At 46.4% G+C, this 27,135-nt stretch overlaps 16 non-coding genes and 1 pseudogene across 16 annotated transcripts; all 17 read right to left on the bottom strand.

The window, feature by feature from the left end:
• Positions 1-944: 944 nt before the first annotated feature.
• Positions 945-1,135, bottom strand: LOC142281865 (U2 spliceosomal RNA). Its single transcript, XR_012743877.1, has one exon. It is a non-coding gene; the product is annotated as a U2 spliceosomal RNA (small nuclear RNA).
• A 1,385-nt stretch (positions 1,136-2,520) lies between these two features.
• On the bottom strand, positions 2,521-2,711 carry LOC142281863 (U2 spliceosomal RNA). The gene has a single exon (XR_012743876.1). It is a non-coding gene; the product is annotated as a U2 spliceosomal RNA (small nuclear RNA).
• Positions 2,712-4,098: 1,387 nt separating this feature from the next.
• Positions 4,099-4,289, bottom strand: LOC142281862 (U2 spliceosomal RNA). The gene has a single exon (XR_012743875.1). It is a non-coding gene; the product is annotated as a U2 spliceosomal RNA (small nuclear RNA).
• Positions 4,290-5,676: 1,387 nt separating this feature from the next.
• LOC142281861 (U2 spliceosomal RNA) lies at positions 5,677-5,867 on the bottom strand. The gene has a single exon (XR_012743874.1). It is a non-coding gene; the product is annotated as a U2 spliceosomal RNA (small nuclear RNA).
• A 1,387-nt stretch (positions 5,868-7,254) lies between these two features.
• LOC142281860 (U2 spliceosomal RNA) lies at positions 7,255-7,445 on the bottom strand. The gene has a single exon (XR_012743873.1). It is a non-coding gene; the product is annotated as a U2 spliceosomal RNA (small nuclear RNA).
• Positions 7,446-8,832: 1,387 nt separating this feature from the next.
• LOC142281859 (U2 spliceosomal RNA) lies at positions 8,833-9,023 on the bottom strand. Its single transcript, XR_012743872.1, has one exon. It is a non-coding gene; the product is annotated as a U2 spliceosomal RNA (small nuclear RNA).
• A 1,387-nt stretch (positions 9,024-10,410) lies between these two features.
• Positions 10,411-10,601, bottom strand: LOC142281858 (U2 spliceosomal RNA). Its single transcript, XR_012743871.1, has one exon. It is a non-coding gene; the product is annotated as a U2 spliceosomal RNA (small nuclear RNA).
• A 1,387-nt stretch (positions 10,602-11,988) lies between these two features.
• Positions 11,989-12,179, bottom strand: LOC142281857 (U2 spliceosomal RNA). The gene has a single exon (XR_012743870.1). It is a non-coding gene; the product is annotated as a U2 spliceosomal RNA (small nuclear RNA).
• Positions 12,180-13,566: 1,387 nt separating this feature from the next.
• LOC142281856 (U2 spliceosomal RNA) lies at positions 13,567-13,757 on the bottom strand. Its single transcript, XR_012743869.1, has one exon. It is a non-coding gene; the product is annotated as a U2 spliceosomal RNA (small nuclear RNA).
• A 1,387-nt stretch (positions 13,758-15,144) lies between these two features.
• Positions 15,145-15,335, bottom strand: LOC142281855 (U2 spliceosomal RNA). Its single transcript, XR_012743868.1, has one exon. It is a non-coding gene; the product is annotated as a U2 spliceosomal RNA (small nuclear RNA).
• Positions 15,336-16,722: 1,387 nt separating this feature from the next.
• On the bottom strand, positions 16,723-16,913 carry LOC142281871 (U2 spliceosomal RNA). The gene has a single exon (XR_012743882.1). It is a non-coding gene; the product is annotated as a U2 spliceosomal RNA (small nuclear RNA).
• Positions 16,914-18,300: 1,387 nt separating this feature from the next.
• On the bottom strand, positions 18,301-18,493 carry LOC142281867 (U2 spliceosomal RNA). The gene has a single exon (XR_012743879.1). It is a non-coding gene; the product is annotated as a U2 spliceosomal RNA (small nuclear RNA).
• A 2,189-nt stretch (positions 18,494-20,682) lies between these two features.
• LOC142281870 (U2 spliceosomal RNA) lies at positions 20,683-20,873 on the bottom strand. The gene has a single exon (XR_012743881.1). It is a non-coding gene; the product is annotated as a U2 spliceosomal RNA (small nuclear RNA).
• A 1,387-nt stretch (positions 20,874-22,260) lies between these two features.
• On the bottom strand, positions 22,261-22,451 carry LOC142281869 (U2 spliceosomal RNA). The gene has a single exon (XR_012743880.1). It is a non-coding gene; the product is annotated as a U2 spliceosomal RNA (small nuclear RNA).
• A 1,387-nt stretch (positions 22,452-23,838) lies between these two features.
• Positions 23,839-24,029, bottom strand: LOC142281866 (U2 spliceosomal RNA). The gene has a single exon (XR_012743878.1). It is a non-coding gene; the product is annotated as a U2 spliceosomal RNA (small nuclear RNA).
• A 1,387-nt stretch (positions 24,030-25,416) lies between these two features.
• On the bottom strand, positions 25,417-25,607 carry LOC142281854 (U2 spliceosomal RNA). The gene has a single exon (XR_012743867.1). It is a non-coding gene; the product is annotated as a U2 spliceosomal RNA (small nuclear RNA).
• Positions 25,608-26,994: 1,387 nt separating this feature from the next.
• On the bottom strand, positions 26,995-27,135 carry LOC142281868 (U2 spliceosomal RNA; annotated as a pseudogene; the record flags this gene model as incomplete).

Genomic DNA, 27,135 nt, shown 5'->3' with positions numbered 1-27,135 from the left:
CCCGGGAAAAAAAGAGATTGCCCCCTCCTTCCACTAGCCCACCCTCCCACCCAAAGAACAACTTCTTCTGCGCAGCTTGTTTTCTAGGCAGCAGCGCTATTGTGATGTCATCGGGGGGCATTGTGACAAGCCGCCAGTGTTCCGTCTCTTCATGTTGTGCACAGTTCAAACGGAAAATACATCAACAGGCAGACTACAGAAAAGCTTACTATCAAAGGTTAGAGGGGGGCTTTCTCAGAGGGCTTTTTACAGTTTTTCTATTCCCAATTAGCCGTTTAAGTGTACTTATTGAAAGTAGTAATTCTTTCATAGGCCGCCCTTTCTTAGTATTTGACGTTCCTTATATTGCGGTATGAGGCTTCGCAGTAGGTTGCAAACATTCATCACCCATGACTTTCCCCAATTGAGCTCAGAAGCTCAATGTCTATCATGACCTCTCTTTTAGAATGTCCAAGAGCAAGCAAACTATTCCTCCAGGAGAGGGCGCCAACAGACTACTAAAGAGATCATCATTACTCAAAGAAAACCCCAAAAACCAATGCATGATAGGAATAAACAGGTAACTTTCTTTGGAGTGGAAGCGGAGAGATCGCACCAGATGCCAATTCTAGATGTTATCACACCTGTGGTCACTGCAGCAGCAGGTGAATCCACTTTGTCCAAAAGGGATCTATTCCATTCAATTGCAAATGATCTAGATAAGACAGAGAACTGCAGCACGGGGACATAGCCGAGTTGGTCAGGTTGATGAGTGGTGATGAGTTTGCTATTTGGATGAATAAAGAAAGTCAAAAGTGTGAAAGATAAAAAACAAAAGGAGGAAGTGTGAAAAGTGAATGGGCCAAATTGAGGTGCATATGAAGACGTATGCTTTCTTCCAATTCATTAAATCGGGCTAATATGAATCAGGTGAATTGAGTTCTGCTTTTGGAAACTGGGTTAAGAAGGGGTGCACCGTTCCTGGAGGTACTGCAATACCAGGTCAATGCGTGGAGTGGACAGAGCAAGCTCTTTTTCCATCTCCCTGTTCTAAAAATCCATTTAATATATGGTCCCCAGATAGGGGACGTATCAGATATTAAACTGATAAGAACAGATACTACACTTGATCTTAGCCAAAAGGCCGAGAAGCGATAACCAGAATTGGTTTGGGCCTCGAGTGGCACCCTGGCCTATGCCGGACACATCTTAGGGAGAGAGAGCGAGAGGGAGACAAACCCACGCCTACACAAGACATTTTGTCACCCAAGCCAACCCTTGAAAAGGCTGCTTTGCAGAGCCAAAACAAGAAGAATGGTGCGTTTTGCAGCCGCCGCCCACTGCAATGAATCTGAATAACTCCTCCTTTAGGGCGCAAGCAACTCCCTCCCCCTTGCAGTCTTTCCAATTCACGATACAAAAAGACGGACAGGACAGGTTGCCTGACTTTCCGTCACTGCCACCCTTTGCCATCCTTACCCGTAGAAAGCCCTTTCATCATCCCCAAACCCTAATCTTTTCCCTTTCCTTCCCAGCCCCCAAACCCTGCCCTCTGTACCTTTCTCACCACCCGCTTCCTTCTCCTGTCATCCCCCTACCACCCGGGAAAAAAAGAGATTGCCCCCTCCTTCCACTAGCCCACCCTCCCACCCAAAGAACAACTTCTTCTGCGCAGCTTGTTTTCTAGGCAGCAGCGCTATTGTGATGTCATCGGGGGGCATTGTGACAAGCCGCCAGTGTTCCGTCTCTTCATGTTGTGCACAGTTCAAACGGAAAATACATCAACAGGCAGACTACAGAAAAGCTTACTATCAAAGGTTAGAGGGGGGCTTTCTCAGAGGGCTTTTTACAGTTTTTCTATTCCCAATTAGCCGTTTAAGTGTACTTATTGAAAGTAGTAATTCTTTCATAGGCCGCCCTTTCTTAGTATTTGACGTTCCTTATATTGCGGTATGAGGCTTCGCAGTAGGTTGCAAACATTCATCACCCATGACTTTCCCCAATTGAGCTCAGAAGCTCAATGTCTATCATGACCTCTCTTTTAGAATGTCCAAGAGCAAGCAAACTATTCCTCCAGGAGAGGGCGCCAACAGACTACTAAAGAGATCATCATTACTCAAAGAAAACCCCAAAAACCAATGCATGATAGGAATAAACAGGTAACTTTCTTTGAGTGGAAGCGGAGAGATCGCACCAGATGCCAATTCTAGATGTTATCACACCTGTGGTCACTGCAGCAGCAGGTGAATCCACTTTGTCCAAAAGGGATCTATTCCATTCAATTGCAAATGATCTAGATAAGACAGAGAACTGCAGCACGGGGACATAGCCGAGTTGGTCAGGTTGAGTGGTGATGAGTTTGCTATTTGGATGAATAAAGAAAGTCAAAAGTGTGAAAGATAAAAAACAAAAGGAGGAAGTGTGAAAAGTGAATGGGCCAAATTGAGGTGCATATGAAGGACGTATGCTTTCTTCCAATTCATTAAATCGGGCTAATATGAATCAGGTGAATTGAGTTCTGCTTTTGGAAACTGGGTTAAGAAGGGGTGCACCGTTCCTGGAGGTACTGCAATACCAGGTCAATGCGTGGAGTGGACAGAGCAAGCTCTTTTTCCATCTCCCTGTTCTAAAAATCCATTTAATATATGGTCCCCAGATAGGGGACGTATCAGATATTAAACTGATAAGAACAGATACTACACTTGATCTTAGCCAAAAGGCCGAGAAGCGATAACCAGAATTGGTTTGGGCCTCGAGTGGCACCCTGGCCTATGCCGGACACATCTTAGGGAGAGAGAGCGAGAGGGAGACAAACCCACGCCTACACAAGACATTTTGTCACCCAAGCCAACCCTTGAAAAGGCTGCTTTGCAGAGCCAAAACAAGAAGAATGGTGCGTTTTGCAGCCGCCGCCCACTGCAATGAATCTGAATAACTCCTCCTTTAGGGCGCAAGCAACTCCCCTCCCCCTTGCAGTCTTTCCAATTCACGATACAAAAAGACGGACAGGACAGGTTGCCTGACTTTCCGTCACTGCCACCCTTTGCCATCCTTACCCGTAGAAAGCCCTTTCATCATCCCCAAACCCTAATCTTTTCCCTTTCCTTCCCAGCCCCCAAACCCTGCCCTCTGTACCTTTCTCACCACCCGCTTCCCTTCTCCTGTCATCCCCCTACCACCCGGGAAAAAAAGAGATTGCCCCCTCCTTCCACTAGCCCACCCTCCCACCCAAAGAACAACTTCTTCTGCGCAGCTTGTTTTCTAGGCAGCAGCGCTATTGTGATGTCATCGGGGGGCATTGTGACAAGCCGCCAGTGTTCCGTCTCTTCATGTTGTGCACAGTTCAAACGGAAAATACATCAACAGGCAGACTACAGAAAAGCTTACTATCAAAGGTTAGAGGGGGGCTTTCTCAGAGGGCTTTTTACAGTTTTTCTATTCCCAATTAGCCGTTTAAGTGTACTTATTGAAAGTAGTAATTCTTTCATAGGCCGCCCTTTCTTAGTATTTGACGTTCCTTATATTGCGGTATGAGGCTTCGCAGTAGGTTGCAAACATTCATCACCCATGACTTTCCCCAATTGAGCTCAGAAGCTCAATGTCTATCATGACCTCTCTTTTAGAATGTCCAAGAGCAAGCAAACTATTCCTCCAGGAGAGGGCGCCAACAGACTACTAAAGAGATCATCATTACTCAAAGAAAACCCCAAAAACCAATGCATGATAGGAATAAACAGGTAACTTTCTTTGGAGTGGAAGCGGAGAGATCGCACCAGATGCCAATTCTAGATGTTATCACACCTGTGGTCACTGCAGCAGCAGGTGAATCCACTTTGTCCAAAAGGGATCTATTCCATTCAATTGCAAATGATCTAGATAAGACAGAGAACTGCAGCACGGGGACATAGCCGAGTTGGTCAGGTTGAGTGGTGATGAGTTTGCTATTTGGATGAATAAAGAAAGTCAAAAGTGTGAAAGATAAAAAACAAAAGGAGGAAGTGTGAAAAGTGAATGGGCCAAATTGAGGTGCATATGAAGACGTATGCTTTCTTCCAATTCATTAAATCGGGCTAATATGAATCAGGTGAATTGAGTTCTGCTTTTGGAAACTGGGTTAAGAAGGGGTGCACCGTTCCTGGAGGTACTGCAATACCAGGTCAATGCGTGGAGTGGACAGAGCAAGCTCTTTTTCCATCTCCCTGTTCTAAAAATCCATTTAATATATGGTCCCCAGATAGGGGACGTATCAGATATTAAACTGATAAGAACAGATACTACACTTGATCTTAGCCAAAAGGCCGAGAAGCGATAACCAGAATTGGTTTGGGCCTCGAGTGGCACCCTGGCCTATGCCGGACACATCTTAGGGAGAGAGAGCGAGAGGGAGACAAACCCACGCCTACACAAGACATTTTGTCACCCAAGCCAACCCTTGAAAAGGCTGCTTTGCAGAGCCAAAACAAGAAGAATGGTGCGTTTTGCAGCCGCCGCCCACTGCAATGAATCTGAATAACTCCTCCTTTAGGGCGCAAGCAACTCCCCTCCCCCTTGCAGTCTTTCCAATTCACGATACAAAAAGACGGACAGGACAGGTTGCCTGACTTTCCGTCACTGCCACCCTTTGCCATCCTTACCCGTAGAAAGCCCTTTCATCATCCCCAAACCCTAATCTTTTCCCTTTCCTTCCCAGCCCCCAAACCCTGCCCTCTGTACCTTTCTCACCACCCGCTTCCCTTCTCCTGTCATCCCCCTACCACCCGGGAAAAAAAGAGATTGCCCCCTCCTTCCACTAGCCCACCCTCCCACCCAAAGAACAACTTCTTCTGCGCAGCTTGTTTTCTAGGCAGCAGCGCTATTGTGATGTCATCGGGGGGCATTGTGACAAGCCGCCAGTGTTCCGTCTCTTCATGTTGTGCACAGTTCAAACGGAAAATACATCAACAGGCAGACTACAGAAAAGCTTACTATCAAAGGTTAGAGGGGGGCTTTCTCAGAGGGCTTTTTACAGTTTTTCTATTCCCAATTAGCCGTTTAAGTGTACTTATTGAAAGTAGTAATTCTTTCATAGGCCGCCCTTTCTTAGTATTTGACGTTCCTTATATTGCGGTATGAGGCTTCGCAGTAGGTTGCAAACATTCATCACCCATGACTTTCCCCAATTGAGCTCAGAAGCTCAATGTCTATCATGACCTCTCTTTTAGAATGTCCAAGAGCAAGCAAACTATTCCTCCAGGAGAGGGCGCCAACAGACTACTAAAGAGATCATCATTACTCAAAGAAAACCCCAAAAACCAATGCATGATAGGAATAAACAGGTAACTTTCTTTGGAGTGGAAGCGGAGAGATCGCACCAGATGCCAATTCTAGATGTTATCACACCTGTGGTCACTGCAGCAGCAGGTGAATCCACTTTGTCCAAAAGGGATCTATTCCATTCAATTGCAAATGATCTAGATAAGACAGAGAACTGCAGCACGGGGACATAGCCGAGTTGGTCAGGTTGAGTGGTGATGAGTTTGCTATTTGGATGAATAAAGAAAGTCAAAAGTGTGAAAGATAAAAAACAAAAGGAGGAAGTGTGAAAAGTGAATGGGCCAAATTGAGGTGCATATGAAGACGTATGCTTTCTTCCAATTCATTAAATCGGGCTAATATGAATCAGGTGAATTGAGTTCTGCTTTTGGAAACTGGGTTAAGAAGGGGTGCACCGTTCCTGGAGGTACTGCAATACCAGGTCAATGCGTGGAGTGGACAGAGCAAGCTCTTTTTCCATCTCCCTGTTCTAAAAATCCATTTAATATATGGTCCCCAGATAGGGGACGTATCAGATATTAAACTGATAAGAACAGATACTACACTTGATCTTAGCCAAAAGGCCGAGAAGCGATAACCAGAATTGGTTTGGGCCTCGAGTGGCACCCTGGCCTATGCCGGACACATCTTAGGGAGAGAGAGCGAGAGGGAGACAAACCCACGCCTACACAAGACATTTTGTCACCCAAGCCAACCCTTGAAAAGGCTGCTTTGCAGAGCCAAAACAAGAAGAATGGTGCGTTTTGCAGCCGCCGCCCACTGCAATGAATCTGAATAACTCCTCCTTTAGGGCGCAAGCAACTCCCCTCCCCCTTGCAGTCTTTCCAATTCACGATACAAAAAGACGGACAGGACAGGTTGCCTGACTTTCCGTCACTGCCACCCTTTGCCATCCTTACCCGTAGAAAGCCCTTTCATCATCCCCAAACCCTAATCTTTTCCCTTTCCTTCCCAGCCCCCAAACCCTGCCCTCTGTACCTTTCTCACCACCCGCTTCCCTTCTCCTGTCATCCCCCTACCACCCGGGAAAAAAAGAGATTGCCCCCTCCTTCCACTAGCCCACCCTCCCACCCAAAGAACAACTTCTTCTGCGCAGCTTGTTTTCTAGGCAGCAGCGCTATTGTGATGTCATCGGGGGGCATTGTGACAAGCCGCCAGTGTTCCGTCTCTTCATGTTGTGCACAGTTCAAACGGAAAATACATCAACAGGCAGACTACAGAAAAGCTTACTATCAAAGGTTAGAGGGGGGCTTTCTCAGAGGGCTTTTTACAGTTTTTCTATTCCCAATTAGCCGTTTAAGTGTACTTATTGAAAGTAGTAATTCTTTCATAGGCCGCCCTTTCTTAGTATTTGACGTTCCTTATATTGCGGTATGAGGCTTCGCAGTAGGTTGCAAACATTCATCACCCATGACTTTCCCCAATTGAGCTCAGAAGCTCAATGTCTATCATGACCTCTCTTTTAGAATGTCCAAGAGCAAGCAAACTATTCCTCCAGGAGAGGGCGCCAACAGACTACTAAAGAGATCATCATTACTCAAAGAAAACCCCAAAAACCAATGCATGATAGGAATAAACAGGTAACTTTCTTTGGAGTGGAAGCGGAGAGATCGCACCAGATGCCAATTCTAGATGTTATCACACCTGTGGTCACTGCAGCAGCAGGTGAATCCACTTTGTCCAAAAGGGATCTATTCCATTCAATTGCAAATGATCTAGATAAGACAGAGAACTGCAGCACGGGGACATAGCCGAGTTGGTCAGGTTGAGTGGTGATGAGTTTGCTATTTGGATGAATAAAGAAAGTCAAAAGTGTGAAAGATAAAAAACAAAAGGAGGAAGTGTGAAAAGTGAATGGGCCAAATTGAGGTGCATATGAAGACGTATGCTTTCTTCCAATTCATTAAATCGGGCTAATATGAATCAGGTGAATTGAGTTCTGCTTTTGGAAACTGGGTTAAGAAGGGGTGCACCGTTCCTGGAGGTACTGCAATACCAGGTCAATGCGTGGAGTGGACAGAGCAAGCTCTTTTTCCATCTCCCTGTTCTAAAAATCCATTTAATATATGGTCCCCAGATAGGGGACGTATCAGATATTAAACTGATAAGAACAGATACTACACTTGATCTTAGCCAAAAGGCCGAGAAGCGATAACCAGAATTGGTTTGGGCCTCGAGTGGCACCCTGGCCTATGCCGGACACATCTTAGGGAGAGAGAGCGAGAGGGAGACAAACCCACGCCTACACAAGACATTTTGTCACCCAAGCCAACCCTTGAAAAGGCTGCTTTGCAGAGCCAAAACAAGAAGAATGGTGCGTTTTGCAGCCGCCGCCCACTGCAATGAATCTGAATAACTCCTCCTTTAGGGCGCAAGCAACTCCCCTCCCCCTTGCAGTCTTTCCAATTCACGATACAAAAAGACGGACAGGACAGGTTGCCTGACTTTCCGTCACTGCCACCCTTTGCCATCCTTACCCGTAGAAAGCCCTTTCATCATCCCCAAACCCTAATCTTTTCCCTTTCCTTCCCAGCCCCCAAACCCTGCCCTCTGTACCTTTCTCACCACCCGCTTCCCTTCTCCTGTCATCCCCCTACCACCCGGGAAAAAAAGAGATTGCCCCCTCCTTCCACTAGCCCACCCTCCCACCCAAAGAACAACTTCTTCTGCGCAGCTTGTTTTCTAGGCAGCAGCGCTATTGTGATGTCATCGGGGGGCATTGTGACAAGCCGCCAGTGTTCCGTCTCTTCATGTTGTGCACAGTTCAAACGGAAAATACATCAACAGGCAGACTACAGAAAAGCTTACTATCAAAGGTTAGAGGGGGGCTTTCTCAGAGGGCTTTTTACAGTTTTTCTATTCCCAATTAGCCGTTTAAGTGTACTTATTGAAAGTAGTAATTCTTTCATAGGCCGCCCTTTCTTAGTATTTGACGTTCCTTATATTGCGGTATGAGGCTTCGCAGTAGGTTGCAAACATTCATCACCCATGACTTTCCCCAATTGAGCTCAGAAGCTCAATGTCTATCATGACCTCTCTTTTAGAATGTCCAAGAGCAAGCAAACTATTCCTCCAGGAGAGGGCGCCAACAGACTACTAAAGAGATCATCATTACTCAAAGAAAACCCCAAAAACCAATGCATGATAGGAATAAACAGGTAACTTTCTTTGGAGTGGAAGCGGAGAGATCGCACCAGATGCCAATTCTAGATGTTATCACACCTGTGGTCACTGCAGCAGCAGGTGAATCCACTTTGTCCAAAAGGGATCTATTCCATTCAATTGCAAATGATCTAGATAAGACAGAGAACTGCAGCACGGGGACATAGCCGAGTTGGTCAGGTTGAGTGGTGATGAGTTTGCTATTTGGATGAATAAAGAAAGTCAAAAGTGTGAAAGATAAAAAACAAAAGGAGGAAGTGTGAAAAGTGAATGGGCCAAATTGAGGTGCATATGAAGACGTATGCTTTCTTCCAATTCATTAAATCGGGCTAATATGAATCAGGTGAATTGAGTTCTGCTTTTGGAAACTGGGTTAAGAAGGGGTGCACCGTTCCTGGAGGTACTGCAATACCAGGTCAATGCGTGGAGTGGACAGAGCAAGCTCTTTTTCCATCTCCCTGTTCTAAAAATCCATTTAATATATGGTCCCCAGATAGGGGACGTATCAGATATTAAACTGATAAGAACAGATACTACACTTGATCTTAGCCAAAAGGCCGAGAAGCGATAACCAGAATTGGTTTGGGCCTCGAGTGGCACCCTGGCCTATGCCGGACACATCTTAGGGAGAGAGAGCGAGAGGGAGACAAACCCACGCCTACACAAGACATTTTGTCACCCAAGCCAACCCTTGAAAAGGCTGCTTTGCAGAGCCAAAACAAGAAGAATGGTGCGTTTTGCAGCCGCCGCCCACTGCAATGAATCTGAATAACTCCTCCTTTAGGGCGCAAGCAACTCCCCTCCCCCTTGCAGTCTTTCCAATTCACGATACAAAAAGACGGACAGGACAGGTTGCCTGACTTTCCGTCACTGCCACCCTTTGCCATCCTTACCCGTAGAAAGCCCTTTCATCATCCCCAAACCCTAATCTTTTCCCTTTCCTTCCCAGCCCCCAAACCCTGCCCTCTGTACCTTTCTCACCACCCGCTTCCCTTCTCCTGTCATCCCCCTACCACCCGGGAAAAAAAGAGATTGCCCCCTCCTTCCACTAGCCCACCCTCCCACCCAAAGAACAACTTCTTCTGCGCAGCTTGTTTTCTAGGCAGCAGCGCTATTGTGATGTCATCGGGGGGCATTGTGACAAGCCGCCAGTGTTCCGTCTCTTCATGTTGTGCACAGTTCAAACGGAAAATACATCAACAGGCAGACTACAGAAAAGCTTACTATCAAAGGTTAGAGGGGGGCTTTCTCAGAGGGCTTTTTACAGTTTTTCTATTCCCAATTAGCCGTTTAAGTGTACTTATTGAAAGTAGTAATTCTTTCATAGGCCGCCCTTTCTTAGTATTTGACGTTCCTTATATTGCGGTATGAGGCTTCGCAGTAGGTTGCAAACATTCATCACCCATGACTTTCCCCAATTGAGCTCAGAAGCTCAATGTCTATCATGACCTCTCTTTTAGAATGTCCAAGAGCAAGCAAACTATTCCTCCAGGAGAGGGCGCCAACAGACTACTAAAGAGATCATCATTACTCAAAGAAAACCCCAAAAACCAATGCATGATAGGAATAAACAGGTAACTTTCTTTGGAGTGGAAGCGGAGAGATCGCACCAGATGCCAATTCTAGATGTTATCACACCTGTGGTCACTGCAGCAGCAGGTGAATCCACTTTGTCCAAAAGGGATCTATTCCATTCAATTGCAAATGATCTAGATAAGACAGAGAACTGCAGCACGGGGACATAGCCGAGTTGGTCAGGTTGAGTGGTGATGAGTTTGCTATTTGGATGAATAAAGAAAGTCAAAAGTGTGAAAGATAAAAAACAAAAGGAGGAAGTGTGAAAAGTGAATGGGCCAAATTGAGGTGCATATGAAGACGTATGCTTTCTTCCAATTCATTAAATCGGGCTAATATGAATCAGGTGAATTGAGTTCTGCTTTTGGAAACTGGGTTAAGAAGGGGTGCACCGTTCCTGGAGGTACTGCAATACCAGGTCAATGCGTGGAGTGGACAGAGCAAGCTCTTTTTCCATCTCCCTGTTCTAAAAATCCATTTAATATATGGTCCCCAGATAGGGGACGTATCAGATATTAAACTGATAAGAACAGATACTACACTTGATCTTAGCCAAAAGGCCGAGAAGCGATAACCAGAATTGGTTTGGGCCTCGAGTGGCACCCTGGCCTATGCCGGACACATCTTAGGGAGAGAGAGCGAGAGGGAGACAAACCCACGCCTACACAAGACATTTTGTCACCCAAGCCAACCCTTGAAAAGGCTGCTTTGCAGAGCCAAAACAAGAAGAATGGTGCGTTTTGCAGCCGCCGCCCACTGCAATGAATCTGAATAACTCCTCCTTTAGGGCGCAAGCAACTCCCCTCCCCCTTGCAGTCTTTCCAATTCACGATACAAAAAGACGGACAGGACAGGTTGCCTGACTTTCCGTCACTGCCACCCTTTGCCATCCTTACCCGTAGAAAGCCCTTTCATCATCCCCAAACCCTAATCTTTTCCCTTTCCTTCCCAGCCCCCAAACCCTGCCCTCTGTACCTTTCTCACCACCCGCTTCCCTTCTCCTGTCATCCCCCTACCACCCGGGAAAAAAAGAGATTGCCCCCTCCTTCCACTAGCCCACCCTCCCACCCAAAGAACAACTTCTTCTGCGCAGCTTGTTTTCTAGGCAGCAGCGCTATTGTGATGTCATCGGGGGGCATTGTGACAAGCCGCCAGTGTTCCGTCTCTTCATGTTGTGCACAGTTCAAACGGAAAATACATCAACAGGCAGACTACAGAAAAGCTTACTATCAAAGGTTAGAGGGGGGCTTTCTCAGAGGGCTTTTTACAGTTTTTCTATTCCCAATTAGCCGTTTAAGTGTACTTATTGAAAGTAGTAATTCTTTCATAGGCCGCCCTTTCTTAGTATTTGACGTTCCTTATATTGCGGTATGAGGCTTCGCAGTAGGTTGCAAACATTCATCACCCATGACTTTCCCCAATTGAGCTCAGAAGCTCAATGTCTATCATGACCTCTCTTTTAGAATGTCCAAGAGCAAGCAAACTATTCCTCCAGGAGAGGGCGCCAACAGACTACTAAAGAGATCATCATTACTCAAAGAAAACCCCAAAAACCAATGCATGATAGGAATAAACAGGTAACTTTCTTTGGAGTGGAAGCGGAGAGATCGCACCAGATGCCAATTCTAGATGTTATCACACCTGTGGTCACTGCAGCAGCAGGTGAATCCACTTTGTCCAAAAGGGATCTATTCCATTCAATTGCAAATGATCTAGATAAGACAGAGAACTGCAGCACGGGGACATAGCCGAGTTGGTCAGGTTGAGTGGTGATGAGTTTGCTATTTGGATGAATAAAGAAAGTCAAAAGTGTGAAAGATAAAAAACAAAAGGAGGAAGTGTGAAAAGTGAATGGGCCAAATTGAGGTGCATATGAAGACGTATGCTTTCTTCCAATTCATTAAATCGGGCTAATATGAATCAGGTGAATTGAGTTCTGCTTTTGGAAACTGGGTTAAGAAGGGGTGCACCGTTCCTGGAGGTACTGCAATACCAGGTCAATGCGTGGAGTGGACAGAGCAAGCTCTTTTTCCATCTCCCTGTTCTAAAAATCCATTTAATATATGGTCCCCAGATAGGGGACGTATCAGATATTAAACTGATAAGAACAGATACTACACTTGATCTTAGCCAAAAGGCCGAGAAGCGATAACCAGAATTGGTTTGGGCCTCGAGTGGCACCCTGGCCTATGCCGGACACATCTTAGGGAGAGAGAGCGAGAGGGAGACAAACCCACGCCTACACAAGACATTTTGTCACCCAAGCCAACCCTTGAAAAGGCTGCTTTGCAGAGCCAAAACAAGAAGAATGGTGCGTTTTGCAGCCGCCGCCCACTGCAATGAATCTGAATAACTCCTCCTTTAGGGCGCAAGCAACTCCCCTCCCCCTTGCAGTCTTTCCAATTCACGATACAAAAAGACGGACAGGACAGGTTGCCTGACTTTCCGTCACTGCCACCCTTTGCCATCCTTACCCGTAGAAAGCCCTTTCATCATCCCCAAACCCTAATCTTTTCCCTTTCCTTCCCAGCCCCCAAACCCTGCCCTCTGTACCTTTCTCACCACCCGCTTCCCTTCTCCTGTCATCCCCCTACCACCCGGGAAAAAAAGAGATTGCCCCCTCCTTCCACTAGCCCACCCTCCCACCCAAAGAACAACTTCTTCTGCGCAGCTTGTTTTCTAGGCAGCAGCGCTATTGTGATGTCATCGGGGGGCATTGTGACAAGCCGCCAGTGTTCCGTCTCTTCATGTTGTGCACAGTTCAAACGGAAAATACATCAACAGGCAGACTACAGAAAAGCTTACTATCAAAGGTTAGAGGGGGGCTTTCTCAGAGGGCTTTTTACAGTTTTTCTATTCCCAATTAGCCGTTTAAGTGTACTTATTGAAAGTAGTAATTCTTTCATAGGCCGCCCTTTCTTAGTATTTGACGTTCCTTATATTGCGGTATGAGGCTTCGCAGTAGGTTGCAAACATTCATCACCCATGACTTTCCCCAATTGAGCTCAGAAGCTCAATGTCTATCATGACCTCTCTTTTAGAATGTCCAAGAGCAAGCAAACTATTCCTCCAGGAGAGGGCGCCAACAGACTACTAAAGAGATCATCATTACTCAAAGAAAACCCCAAAAACCAATGCATGATAGGAATAAACAGGTAACTTTCTTTGGAGTGGAAGCGGAGAGATCGCACCAGATGCCAATTCTAGATGTTATCACACCTGTGGTCACTGCAGCAGCAGGTGAATCCACTTTGTCCAAAAGGGATCTATTCCATTCAATTGCAAATGATCTAGATAAGACAGAGAACTGCAGCACGGGGACATAGCCGAGTTGGTCAGGTTGAGTGGTGATGAGTTTGCTATTTGGATGAATAAAGAAAGTCAAAAGTGTGAAAGATAAAAAACAAAAGGAGGAAGTGTGAAAAGTGAATGGGCCAAATTGAGGTGCATATGAAGACGTATGCTTTCTTCCAATTCATTAAATCGGGCTAATATGAATCAGGTGAATTGAGTTCTGCTTTTGGAAACTGGGTTAAGAAGGGGTGCACCGTTCCTGGAGGTACTGCAATACCAGGTCAATGCGTGGAGTGGACAGAGCAAGCTCTTTTTCCATCTCCCTGTTCTAAAAATCCATTTAATATATGGTCCCCAGATAGGGGACGTATCAGATATTAAACTGATAAGAACAGATACTACACTTGATCTTAGCCAAAAGGCCGAGAAGCGATAACCAGAATTGGTTTGGGCCTCGAGTGGCACCCTGGCCTATGCCGGACACATCTTAGGGAGAGAGAGCGAGAGGGAGACAAACCCACGCCTACACAAGACATTTTGTCACCCAAGCCAACCCTTGAAAAGGCTGCTTTGCAGAGCCAAAACAAGAAGAATGGTGCGTTTTGCAGCCGCCGCCCACTGCAATGAATCTGAATAACTCCTCCTTTAGGGCGCAAGCAACTCCCCTCCCCCTTGCAGTCTTTCCAATTCACGATACAAAAAGACGGACAGGACAGGTTGCCTGACTTTCCGTCACTGCCACCCTTTGCCATCCTTACCCGTAGAAAGCCCTTTCATCATCCCCAAACCCTAATCTTTTCCCTTTCCTTCCCAGCCCCCAAACCCTGCCCTCTGTACCTTTCTCACCACCCGCTTCCCTTCTCCTGTCATCCCCCTACCACCCGGGAAAAAAAGAGATTGCCCCCTCCTTCCACTAGCCCACCCTCCCACCCAAAGAACAACTTCTTCTGCGCAGCTTGTTTTCTAGGCAGCAGCGCTATTGTGATGTCATCGGGGGGCATTGTGACAAGCCGCCAGTGTTCCGTCTCTTCATGTTGTGCACAGTTCAAACGGAAAATACATCAACAGGCAGACTACAGAAAAGCTTACTATCAAAGGTTAGAGGGGGGCTTTCTCAGAGGGCTTTTTACAGTTTTTCTATTCCCAATTAGCCGTTTAAGTGTACTTATTGAAAGTAGTAATTCTTTCATAGGCCGCCCTTTCTTAGTATTTGACGTTCCTTATATTGCGGTATGAGGCTTCGCAGTAGGTTGCAAACATTCATCACCCATGACTTTCCCCAATTGAGCTCAGAAGCTCAATGTCTATCATGACCTCTCTTTTAGAATGTCCAAGAGCAAGCAAACTATTCCTCCAGGAGAGGGCGCCAACAGACTACTAAAGAGATCATCATTACTCAAAGAAAACCCCAAAAACCAATGCATGATAGGAATAAACAGGTAACTTTCTTTGGAGTGGAAGCGGAGAGATCGCACCAGATGCCAATTCTAGATGTTATCACACCTGTGGTCACTGCAGCAGCAGGTGAATCCACTTTGTCCAAAAGGGATCTATTCCATTCAATTGCAAATGATCTAGATAAGACAGAGAACTGCAGCACGGGGACATAGCCGAGTTGGTCAGGTTGAGTGGTGATGAGTTTGCTATTTGGATGAATAAAGAAAGTCAAAAGTGTGAAAGATAAAAAACAAAAGGAGGAAGTGTGAAAAGTGAATGGGCCAAATTGAGGTGCATATGAAGACGTATGCTTTCTTCCAATTCATTAAATCGGGCTAATATGAATCAGGTGAATTGAGTTCTGCTTTTGGAAACTGGGTTAAGAAGGGGTGCACCGTTCCTGGAGGTACTGCAATACCAGGTCAATGCGTGGAGTGGACAGAGCAAGCTCTTTTTCCATCTCCCTGTTCTAAAAATCCATTTAATATATGGTCCCCAGATAGGGGACGTATCAGATATTAAACTGATAAGAACAGATACTACACTTGATCTTAGCCAAAAGGCCGAGAAGCGATAACCAGAATTGGTTTGGGCCTCGAGTGGCACCCTGGCCTATGCCGGACACATCTTAGGGAGAGAGAGCGAGAGGGAGACAAACCCACGCCTACACAAGACATTTTGTCACCCAAGCCAACCCTTGAAAAGGCTGCTTTGCAGAGCCAAAACAAGAAGAATGGTGCGTTTTGCAGCCGCCGCCCACTGCAATGAATCTGAATAACTCCTCCTTTAGGGCGCAAGCAACTCCCCTCCCCCTTGCAGTCTTTCCAATTCACGATACAAAAAGACGGACAGGACAGGTTGCCTGACTTTCCGTCACTGCCACCCTTTGCCATCCTTACCCGTAGAAAGCCCTTTCATCATCCCCAAACCCTAATCTTTTCCCTTTCCTTCCCAGCCCCCAAACCCTGCCCTCTGTACCTTTCTCACCACCCGCTTCCCTTCTCCTGTCATCCCCCTACCACCCGGGAAAAAAAGAGATTGCCCCCTCCTTCCACTAGCCCACCCTCCCACCCAAAGAACAACTTCTTCTGCGCAGCTTGTTTTCTAGGCAGCAGCGCTATTGTGATGTCATCGGGGGGCATTGTGACAAGCCGCCAGTGTTCCGTCTCTTCATGTTGTGCACAGTTCAAACGGAAAATACATCAACAGGCAGACTACAGAAAAGCTTACTATCAAAGGTTAGAGGGGGGCTTTCTCAGAGGGCTTTTTACAGTTTTTCTATTCCCAATTAGCCGTTTAAGTGTACTTATTGAAAGTAGTAATTCTTTCATAGGCCGCCCTTTCTTAGTATTTGACGTTCCTTATATTGCGGTATGAGGCTTCGCAGTAGGTTGCAAACATTCATCACCCATGACTTTCCCCAATTGAGCTCAGAAGCTCAATGTCTATCATGACCTCTCTTTTAGAATGTCCAAGAGCAAGCAAACTATTCCTCCAGGAGAGGGCGCCAACAGACTACTAAAGAGATCATCATTACTCAAAGAAAACCCCAAAAACCAATGCATGATAGGAATAAACAGGTAACTTTCTTTGGAGTGGAAGCGGAGAGATCGCACCAGATGCCAATTCTAGATGTTATCACACCTGTGGTCACTGCAGCAGCAGGTGAATCCACTTTGTCCAAAAGGGATCTATTCCATTCAATTGCAAATGATCTAGATAAGACAGAGAACTGCAGCACGGGGACATAGCCGAGTTGGTCAGGTTGAGTGGTGATGAGTTTGCTATTTGGATGAATAAAGAAAGTCAAAAGTGTGAAAGATAAAAAACAAAAGGAGGAAGTGTGAAAAGTGAATGGGCCAAATTGAGGTGCATATGAAGACGTATGCTTTCTTCCAATTCATTAAATCGGGCTAATATGAATCAGGTGAATTGAGTTCTGCTTTTGGAAACTGGGTTAAGAAGGGGTGCACCGTTCCTGGAGGTACTGCAATACCAGGTCAATGCGTGGAGTGGACAGAGCAAGCTCTTTTTCCATCTCCCTGTTCTAAAAATCCATTTAATATATGGTCCCCAGATAGGGGACGTATCAGATATTAAACTGATAAGAACAGATACTACACTTGATCTTAGCCAAAAGGCCGAGAAGCGATAACCAGAATTGGTTTGGGCCTCGAGTGGCACCCTGGCCTATGCCGGACACATCTTAGGGAGAGAGAGCGAGAGGGAGACAAACCCACGCCTACACAAGACATTTTGTCACCCAAGCCAACCCTTGAAAAGGCTGCTTTGCAGAGCCAAAACAAGAAGAATGGTGCGTTTTGCAGCCGCCGCCCACTGCAATGAATCTGAATAACTCCTCCTTTAGGGCGCAAGCAACTCCCCTCCCCCTTGCAGTCTTTCCAATTCACGATACAAAAAGACGGACAGGACAGGTTGCCTGACTTTCCGTCACTGCCACCCTTTGCCATCCTTACCCGTAGAAAGCCCTTTCATCATCCCCAAACCCTAATCTTTTCCCTTTCCTTCCCAGCCCCCAAACCCTGCCCTCTGTACCTTTCTCACCACCCGCTTCCCTTCTCCTGTCATCCCCCTACCACCCGGGAAAAAAAGAGATTGCCCCCTCCTTCCACTAGCCCACCCTCCCACCCAAAGAACAACTTCTTCTGCGCAGCTTGTTTTCTAGGCAGCAGCGCTATTGTGATGTCATCGGGGGGCATTGTGACAAGCCGCCAGTGTTCCGTCTCTTCATGTTGTGCACAGTTCAAACGGAAAATACATCAACAGGCAGACTACAGAAAAGCTTACTATCAAAGGTTAGAGGGGGGCTTTCTCAGAGGGCTTTTTACAGTTTTTCTATTCCCAATTAGCCGTTTAAGTGTACTTATTGAAAGTAGTAATTCTTTCATAGGCCGCCCTTTCTTAGTATTTGACGTTCCTTATATTGCGGTATGAGGCTTCGCAGTAGGTTGCAAACATTCATCACCCATGACTTTCCCCAATTGAGCTCAGAAGCTCAATGTCTATCATGACCTCTCTTTTAGAATGTCCAAGAGCAAGCAAACTATTCCTCCAGGAGAGGGCGCCAACAGACTACTAAAGAGATCATCATTACTCAAAGAAAACCCCAAAAACCAATGCATGATAGGAATAAACAGGTAACTTTCTTTGGAGTGGAAGCGGAGAGATCGCACCAGATGCCAATTCTAGATGTTATCACACCTGTGGTCACTGCAGCAGCAGGTGAATCCACTTTGTCCAAAAGGGATCTATTCCATTCAATTGCAAATGATCTAGATAAGACAGAGAACTGCAGCACGGGGACATAGCCGAGTTGGTCAGGTTGAGTGGTGATGAGTTTGCTATTTGGATGAATAAAGAAAGTCAAAAGTGTGAAAGATAAAAAACAAAAGGAGGAAGTGTGAAAAGTGAATGGGCCAAATTGAGGTGCATATGAAGACGTATGCTTTCTTCCAATTCATTAAATCGGGCTAATATGAATCAGGTGAATTGAGTTCTGCTTTTGGAAACTGGGTTAAGAAGGGGTGCACCGTTCCTGGAGGTACTGCAATACCAGGTCAATGCGTGGAGTGGACAGAGCAAGCTCTTTTTCCATCTCCCTGTTCTAAAAATCCATTTAATATATGGTCCCCAGATAGGGGACGTATCAGATATTAAACTGATAAGAACAGATTTTTGATTTAATGAAGCTTTCCAAAGCACCACAAAAAATGCATGACCGAAGTCACACCAAAAACAGTGCAAAGGCTAGGATTCGTGTGGACCCCACCGTGAGGAGAGGGTCCCCAAAAATCAACCCCGTCCCTCCGAGCCAGAAGGCCACAGCAAGGGTCAGGGATCTTCGGTGCTCCCCCAAGCCGAAGCCTGGTTGAGCCTTGTCGTTGCTCCCAGCGTCCACCCAGGCATCTTACCCAAGTGGAGTAGAGAGCTACTAGTTGTTGGTTTCGCAGTCGAAACTGCCCGGACCGTCAACCGGTGTTGGTTTCTCAGCCCAAGGCTAACCGGACCTCCAACCGGGTGTTGGTTTCTCAGCCGAAGCTGACCCAGACCTCCAACCGGGTGTTGGTTTCTCAGCCGAAGCTGACCCAGACCTCCAACCGGGTGTTAGTTTCTCAGCCCAAAGCTGACCAGACCTCCGACCGGGATTGTAAAAATTTCCCTTCCTAGCCAGAAGGCCGGGATAGGGTAATATGCTCAAAAAGTATGAAAAGGCAAGGTACGGTGTGCTACAGAGCCCAAGGCTTGCCGGGGTCCCAAGCCAGCAAGCTCAGACTCACTCCAGGGTCGTCAGTCCTGGGGCACGTTGTACCATAGCCCCCCACCCTTACTCAGTCTAATAGCCTCGATCCTGGTAGGGCCATGTTTTCCTCTAGATGAATATACTATCCACCCAGAGTACTAGCAAGCGCAACCTTCCAGTGTGCATTGTATCATTGTACTAAGGTGGCCTGGAGCTTAAACCACCTCTTCGAACAACACTACACTTGATCTTAGCCAAAAGGCCGAGAAGCGATAACCAGAATTGGTTTGGGCCTCGAGTGGCACCCTGGCCTATGCCGGACACATCTTAGGGAGAGAGAGCGAGAGGGAGACAAACCCACGCCTACACAAGACATTTTGTCACCCAAGCCAACCCTTGAAAAGGCTGCTTTGCAGAGCCAAAACAAGAAGAATGGTGCGTTTTGCAGCCGCCGCCCACTGCAATGAATCTGAATAACTCCTCCTTTAGGGCGCAAGCAACTCCCCTCCCCCTTGCAGTCTTTCCAATTCACGATACAAAAAGACGGACAGGACAGGTTGCCTGACTTTCCGTCACTGCCACCCTTTGCCATCCTTACCCGTAGAAAGCCCTTTCATCATCCCCAAACCCTAATCTTTTCCCTTTCCTTCCCAGCCCCCAAACCCTGCCCTCTGTACCTTTCTCACCACCCGCTTCCCTTCTCCTGTCATCCCCCTACCACCCGGGAAAAAAAGAGATTGCCCCCTCCTTCCACTAGCCCACCCTCCCACCCAAAGAACAACTTCTTCTGCGCAGCTTGTTTTCTAGGCAGCAGCGCTATTGTGATGTCATCGGGGGGCATTGTGACAAGCCGCCAGTGTTCCGTCTCTTCATGTTGTGCACAGTTCAAACGGAAAATACATCAACAGGCAGACTACAGAAAAGCTTACTATCAAAGGTTAGAGGGGGGCTTTCTCAGAGGGCTTTTTACAGTTTTTCTATTCCCAATTAGCCGTTTAAGTGTACTTATTGAAAGTAGTAATTCTTTCATAGGCCGCCCTTTCTTAGTATTTGACGTTCCTTATATTGCGGTATGAGGCTTCGCAGTAGGTTGCAAACATTCATCACCCATGACTTTCCCCAATTGAGCTCAGAAGCTCAATGTCTATCATGACCTCTCTTTTAGAATGTCCAAGAGCAAGCAAACTATTCCTCCAGGAGAGGGCGCCAACAGACTACTAAAGAGATCATCATTACTCAAAGAAAACCCCAAAAACCAATGCATGATAGGAATAAACAGGTAACTTTCTTTGGAGTGGAAGCGGAGAGATCGCACCAGATGCCAATTCTAGATGTTATCACACCTGTGGTCACTGCAGCAGCAGGTGAATCCACTTTGTCCAAAAGGGATCTATTCCATTCAATTGCAAATGATCTAGATAAGACAGAGAACTGCAGCACGGGGACATAGCCGAGTTGGTCAGGTTGAGTGGTGATGAGTTTGCTATTTGGATGAATAAAGAAAGTCAAAAGTGTGAAAGATAAAAAACAAAAGGAGGAAGTGTGAAAAGTGAATGGGCCAAATTGAGGTGCATATGAAGACGTATGCTTTCTTCCAATTCATTAAATCGGGCTAATATGAATCAGGTGAATTGAGTTCTGCTTTTGGAAACTGGGTTAAGAAGGGGTGCACCGTTCCTGGAGGTACTGCAATACCAGGTCAATGCGTGGAGTGGACAGAGCAAGCTCTTTTTCCATCTCCCTGTTCTAAAAATCCATTTAATATATGGTCCCCAGATAGGGGACGTATCAGATATTAAACTGATAAGAACAGATACTACACTTGATCTTAGCCAAAAGGCCGAGAAGCGATAACCAGAATTGGTTTGGGCCTCGAGTGGCACCCTGGCCTATGCCGGACACATCTTAGGGAGAGAGAGCGAGAGGGAGACAAACCCACGCCTACACAAGACATTTTGTCACCCAAGCCAACCCTTGAAAAGGCTGCTTTGCAGAGCCAAAACAAGAAGAATGGTGCGTTTTGCAGCCGCCGCCCACTGCAATGAATCTGAATAACTCCTCCTTTAGGGCGCAAGCAACTCCCCTCCCCCTTGCAGTCTTTCCAATTCACGATACAAAAAGACGGACAGGACAGGTTGCCTGACTTTCCGTCACTGCCACCCTTTGCCATCCTTACCCGTAGAAAGCCCTTTCATCATCCCCAAACCCTAATCTTTTCCCTTTCCTTCCCAGCCCCCAAACCCTGCCCTCTGTACCTTTCTCACCACCCGCTTCCCTTCTCCTGTCATCCCCCTACCACCCGGGAAAAAAAGAGATTGCCCCCTCCTTCCACTAGCCCACCCTCCCACCCAAAGAACAACTTCTTCTGCGCAGCTTGTTTTCTAGGCAGCAGCGCTATTGTGATGTCATCGGGGGGCATTGTGACAAGCCGCCAGTGTTCCGTCTCTTCATGTTGTGCACAGTTCAAACGGAAAATACATCAACAGGCAGACTACAGAAAAGCTTACTATCAAAGGTTAGAGGGGGGCTTTCTCAGAGGGCTTTTTACAGTTTTTCTATTCCCAATTAGCCGTTTAAGTGTACTTATTGAAAGTAGTAATTCTTTCATAGGCCGCCCTTTCTTAGTATTTGACGTTCCTTATATTGCGGTATGAGGCTTCGCAGTAGGTTGCAAACATTCATCACCCATGACTTTCCCCAATTGAGCTCAGAAGCTCAATGTCTATCATGACCTCTCTTTTAGAATGTCCAAGAGCAAGCAAACTATTCCTCCAGGAGAGGGCGCCAACAGACTACTAAAGAGATCATCATTACTCAAAGAAAACCCCAAAAACCAATGCATGATAGGAATAAACAGGTAACTTTCTTTGGAGTGGAAGCGGAGAGATCGCACCAGATGCCAATTCTAGATGTTATCACACCTGTGGTCACTGCAGCAGCAGGTGAATCCACTTTGTCCAAAAGGGATCTATTCCATTCAATTGCAAATGATCTAGATAAGACAGAGAACTGCAGCACGGGGACATAGCCGAGTTGGTCAGGTTGAGTGGTGATGAGTTTGCTATTTGGATGAATAAAGAAAGTCAAAAGTGTGAAAGATAAAAAACAAAAGGAGGAAGTGTGAAAAGTGAATGGGCCAAATTGAGGTGCATATGAAGACGTATGCTTTCTTCCAATTCATTAAATCGGGCTAATATGAATCAGGTGAATTGAGTTCTGCTTTTGGAAACTGGGTTAAGAAGGGGTGCACCGTTCCTGGAGGTACTGCAATACCAGGTCAATGCGTGGAGTGGACAGAGCAAGCTCTTTTTCCATCTCCCTGTTCTAAAAATCCATTTAATATATGGTCCCCAGATAGGGGACGTATCAGATATTAAACTGATAAGAACAGATACTACACTTGATCTTAGCCAAAAGGCCGAGAAGCGATAACCAGAATTGGTTTGGGCCTCGAGTGGCACCCTGGCCTATGCCGGACACATCTTAGGGAGAGAGAGCGAGAGGGAGACAAACCCACGCCTACACAAGACATTTTGTCACCCAAGCCAACCCTTGAAAAGGCTGCTTTGCAGAGCCAAAACAAGAAGAATGGTGCGTTTTGCAGCCGCCGCCCACTGCAATGAATCTGAATAACTCCTCCTTTAGGGCGCAAGCAACTCCCCTCCCCCTTGCAGTCTTTCCAATTCACGATACAAAAAGACGGACAGGACAGGTTGCCTGACTTTCCGTCACTGCCACCCTTTGCCATCCTTACCCGTAGAAAGCCCTTTCATCATCCCCAAACCCTAATCTTTTCCCTTTCCTTCCCAGCCCCCAAACCCTGCCCTCTGTACCTTTCTCACCACCCGCTTCCCTTCTCCTGTCATCCCCCTACCACCCGGGAAAAAAAGAGATTGCCCCCTCCTTCCACTAGCCCACCCTCCCACCCAAAGAACAACTTCTTCTGCGCAGCTTGTTTTCTAGGCAGCAGCGCTATTGTGATGTCATCGGGGGGCATTGTGACAAGCCGCCAGTGTTCCGTCTCTTCATGTTGTGCACAGTTCAAACGGAAAATACATCAACAGGCAGACTACAGAAAAGCTTACTATCAAAGGTTAGAGGGGGGCTTTCTCAGAGGGCTTTTTACAGTTTTTCTATTCCCAATTAGCCGTTTAAGTGTACTTATTGAAAGTAGTAATTCTTTCATAGGCCGCCCTTTCTTAGTATTTGACGTTCCTTATATTGCGGTATGAGGCTTCGCAGTAGGTTGCAAACATTCATCACCCATGACTTTCCCCAATTGAGCTCAGAAGCTCAATGTCTATCATGACCTCTCTTTTAGAATGTCCAAGAGCAAGCAAACTATTCCTCCAGGAGAGGGCGCCAACAGACTACTAAAGAGATCATCATTACTCAAAGAAAACCCCAAAAACCAATGCATGATAGGAATAAACAGGTAACTTTCTTTGGAGTGGAAGCGGAGAGATCGCACCAGATGCCAATTCTAGATGTTATCACACCTGTGGTCACTGCAGCAGCAGGTGAATCCACTTTGTCCAAAAGGGATCTATTCCATTCAATTGCAAATGATCTAGATAAGACAGAGAACTGCAGCACGGGGACATAGCCGAGTTGGTCAGGTTGAGTGGTGATGAGTTTGCTATTTGGATGAATAAAGAAAGTCAAAAGTGTGAAAGATAAAAAACAAAAGGAGGAAGTGTGAAAAGTGAATGGGCCAAATTGAGGTGCATATGAAGACGTATGCTTTCTTCCAATTCATTAAATCGGGCTAATATGAATCAGGTGAATTGAGTTCTGCTTTTGGAAACTGGGTTAAGAAGGGGTGCACCGTTCCTGGAGGTACTGCAATACCAGGTCAATGCGTGGAGTGGACAGAGCAAGCTCTTTTTCCATCTCCCTGTTCTAAAAATCCATTTAATATATGGTCCCCAGATAGGGGACGTATCAGATATTAAACTGATAAGAACAGATACTACACTTGATCTTAGCCAAAAGGCCGAGAAGCGATAACCAGAATTGGTTTGGGCCTCGAGTGGCACCCTGGCCTATGCCGGACACATCTTAGGGAGAGAGAGCGAGAGGGAGACAAACCCACGCCTACACAAGACATTTTGTCACCCAAGCCAACCCTTGAAAAGGCTGCTTTGCAGAGCCAAAACAAGAAGAATGGTGCGTTTTGCAGCCGCCGCCCACTGCAATGAATCTGAATAACTCCTCCTTTAGGGCGCAAGCAACTCCCCTCCCCCTTGCAGTCTTTCCAATTCACGATACAAAAAGACGGACAGGACAGGTTGCCTGACTTTCCGTCACTGCCACCCTTTGCCATCCTTACCCGTAGAAAGCCCTTTCATCATCCCCAAACCCTAATCTTTTCCCTTTCCTTCCCAGCCCCCAAACCCTGCCCTCTGTACCTTTCTCACCACCCGCTTCCCTTCTCCTGTCATCCCCCTACCACCCGGGAAAAAAAGAGATTGCCCCCTCCTTCCACTAGCCCACCCTCCCACCCAAAGAACAACTTCTTCTGCGCAGCTTGTTTTCTAGGCAGCAGCGCTATTGTGATGTCATCGGGGGGCATTGTGACAAGCCGCCAGTGTTCCGTCTCTTCATGTTGTGCACAGTTCAAACGGAAAATACATCAACAGGCAGACTACAGAAAAGCTTACTATCAAAGGTTAGAGGGGGGCTTTCTCAGAGGGCTTTTTACAGTTTTTCTATTCCCAATTAGCCGTTTAAGTGTACTTATTGAAAGTAGTAATTCTTTCATAGGCCGCCCTTTCTTAGTATTTGACGTTCCTTATATTGCGGTATGAGGCTTCGCAGTAGGTTGCAAACATTCATCACCCATGACTTTCCCCAATTGAGCTCAGAAGCTCAATGTCTATCATGACCTCTCTTTTAGAATGTCCAAGAGCAAGCAAACTATTCCTCCAGGAGAGGGCGCCAACAGACTACTAAAGAGATCATCATTACTCAAAGAAAACCCCAAAAACCAATGCATGATAGGAATAAACAGGTAACTTTCTTTGGAGTGGAAGCGGAGAGATCGCACCAGATGCCAATTCTAGATGTTATCACACCTGTGGTCACTGCAGCAGCAGGTGAATCCACTTTGTCCAAAAGGGATCTATTCCATTCAATTGCAAATGATCTAGATAAGACAGAGAACTGCAGCACGGGGACATAGCCGAGTTGGTCAGGTTGAGTGGTGATGAGTTTGCTATTTGGATGAATAAAGAAAGTCAAAAGTGTGAAAGATAAAAAACAAAAGGAGGAAGTGTGAAAAGTGAATGGGCCAAATTGAGGTGCATATGAAGACGTATGCTTTCTTCCAATTCATTAAATCGGGCTAATATGAATCAGGTGAATTGAGTTCTGCTTTTGGAAACTGGGTTAAGAAGGGGTGCACCGTTCCTGGAGGTACTGCAATACCAGGTCAATGCGTGGAGTGGACAGAGCAAGCTCTTTTTCCATCTCCCTGTTCTAAAAATCCATTTAATATATGGTCCCCAGATAGGGGACGTATCAGATATTAAACTGATAAGAACAGATACTACACTTGATCTTAGCCAAAAGGCCGAGAAGCGATAACCAGAATTGGTTTGGGCCTCGAGTGGCACCCTGGCCTATGCCGGACACATCTTAGGGAGAGAGAGCGAGAGGGAGACAAACCCACGCCTACACAAGACATTTTGTCACCCAAGCCAACCCTTGAAAAGGCTGCTTTGCAGAGCCAAAACAAGAAGAATGGTGCGTTTTGCAGCCGCCGCCCACTGCAATGAATCTGAATAACTCCTCCTTTAGGGCGCAAGCAACTCCCCTCCCCCTTGCAGTCTTTCCAATTCACGATACAAAAAGACGGACAGGACAGGTTGCCTGACTTTCCGTCACTGCCACCCTTTGCCATCCTTACCCGTAGAAAGCCCTTTCATCATCCCCAAACCCTAATCTTTTCCCTTTCCTTCCCAGCCCCCAAACCCTGCCCTCTGTACCTTTCTCACCACCCGCTTCCCTTCTCCTGTCATCCCCCTACCACCCGGGAAAAAAAGAGATTGCCCCCTCCTTCCACTAGCCCACCCTCCCACCCAAAGAACAACTTCTTCTGCGCAGCTTGTTTTCTAGGCAGCAGCGCTATTGTGATGTCATCGGGGGGCATTGTGACAAGCCGCCAGTGTTCCGTCTCTTCATGTTGTGCACAGTTCAAACGGAAAATACATCAACAGGCAGACTACAGAAAAGCTTACTATCAAAGGTTAGAGGGGGGCTTTCTCAGAGGGCTTTTTACAGTTTTTCTATTCCCAATTAGCCGTTTAAGTGTACTTATTGAAAGTAGTAATTCTTTCATAGGCCGCCCTTTCTTAGTATTTGACGTTCCTTATATTGCGGTATGAGGCTTCGCAGTAGGTTGCAAACATTCATCACCCATGACTTTCCCCAATTGAGCTCAGAAGCTCAATGTCTATCATGACCTCTCTTTTAGAATGTCCAAGAGCAAGCAAACTATTCCTCCAGGAGAGGGCGCCAACAGACTACTAAAGAGATCATCATTACTCAAAGAAAACCCCAAAAACCAATGCATGATAGGAATAAACAGGTAACTTTCTTTGGAGTGGAAGCGGAGAGATCGCACCAGATGCCAATTCTAGATGTTATCACACCTGTGGTCACTGCAGCAGCAGGTGAATCCACTTTGTCCAAAAGGGATCTATTCCATTCAATTGCAAATGATCTAGATAAGACAGAGAACTGCAGCACGGGGACATAGCCGAGTTGGTCAGGTTGAGTGGTGATGAGTTTGCTATTTGGATGAATAAAGAAAGTCAAAAGTGTGAAAGATAAAAAACAAAAGGAGGAAGTGTGAAAAGTGAATGGGCCAAATTGAGGTGCATATGAAGACGTATGCTTTCTTCCAATTCATTAAATCGGGCTAATATGAATCAGGTGAATTGAGTTCTGCTTTTGGAAACTGGGTTAAGAAGGGGTGCACCGTTCCTGGAGGTACTGCAATACCAGGTCAATGCGTGGAGTGGACAGAGCAAGCTCTTTTTCCATCTCCCTGTTCTAAAAATCCATTTAATATATGGTCCCCAGATAGGGGACGTATCAGATATTAAACT

The sequence above is a fragment of the Anomaloglossus baeobatrachus genome, unplaced genomic scaffold (assembly GCF_048569485.1).
Source record: "Anomaloglossus baeobatrachus isolate aAnoBae1 unplaced genomic scaffold, aAnoBae1.hap1 Scaffold_4863, whole genome shotgun sequence".
NCBI classification, from domain to species: domain Eukaryota; kingdom Metazoa; phylum Chordata; class Amphibia; order Anura; family Aromobatidae; genus Anomaloglossus; species Anomaloglossus baeobatrachus.
This window is presented reverse-complemented; position numbering and strand designations above follow the sequence as displayed.